Genomic DNA, 1,091 nt, shown 5'->3' on the forward strand with positions numbered 1-1,091 from the left:
TTGTGATAGAAACGCTGGCCTGCCTCTACTATCCATACATTGTCGTCTTCGTTCCCGTCATGGAGATTGTCAACAGCAGCGTGAGGTCATAATGGAGCGATTCCATCGATCTCGTGGCGCAATGGAAGCGCGTCGGTCTCCGGAGCCGAAGGTTGCGGGTTCAAGTCCCGCCGGGATTAAGATTGGCCTTTCCCTTCATTACGTACAAGTCCCCTTTTGTATTCTCTTTTATCGTTCTGGTCTAACAGTAGAACTCCGTGCTGCTATTCGATCTTGTGGGTATGCCGCCATGGACTGAACTCATTGCCATTGAAGTCTCAAGAAAAGACTAACTTGAATAGCTTAGCTATCGGATCTACATATCTATCTAATAATAATAGGGATGGCCATAGCTCGGCCCGAGCAAAAGCACGCGTGCCCATCAGGGTCGCATGCAAGTACAATTAGGTGGCCAGCACAACGAGCCTCAGAATACTGCCCACGAGCGATCATTCTGAATGGTGCTTATCCTTGATTAGCACTGACATTCGGGAAGTCTTTGATTCGTCGTTGCATGATGCAATATCCTAAAAAGACGCCAGAGTATCCGTTGAGGGAGGGTCAACTTTTTCTAAGTTAAACCTGAGGTGTAATTGAGTAACCCAATTTGCGTTATGCCTTCTTGGTACACATCTTGTATGATGCTTTCTTTCCTCTATTTGCAATGTAAATTTTGCATTGAAAGTCCACAAGTTGTGAACCACAACAATTTCTGAACCTGTAATGATCGTAGTTTCGATATGCGCTCGTGGCATTTATCGAGTACGATTTAGTGCTCGGCATGCTCCGCGAGCACGTCGTGCTCGAGTGCCGACGTGCGAGCGTCATGTGCGAATTGAATTCGCCGAGTTCAAACCTCATTCGTACCTGCCCATGTCTTCTCTGCACTTGATCGAGTAACTGCGGACTGAGTACCGATTTGGAGCGACAAGCCCCAGACTTTCTTCTAGACAGAATGAACCACTGACGTGGTGAACCTGAGCTCTCTATGTCCCTGTCTGACTTCCTCTTCGTCCATACATTATATCATGTCCATTCAAATTGAGAACTGC

The 1,091-nt window shown here is 47.0% G+C and overlaps 1 non-coding gene across 1 annotated transcript; it reads left to right on the plus strand.

Annotated features, from left to right (window-relative positions):
* Positions 1-107: 107 nt before the first annotated feature.
* Positions 108-179, plus strand: Pmar_PMAR004278. The gene has a single exon. It is a non-coding gene; the product is annotated as a tRNA-Arg (tRNA).
* Positions 180-1,091: the final 912 nt, after the last annotated feature.

The sequence above is a fragment of the Perkinsus marinus genome (genome assembly GCF_000006405.1).
Source record: "Perkinsus marinus ATCC 50983 genomic scaffold scf_1104296952390, whole genome shotgun sequence".
Taxonomy (NCBI): Eukaryota; Perkinsozoa; order Perkinsida; family Perkinsidae; genus Perkinsus; species Perkinsus marinus.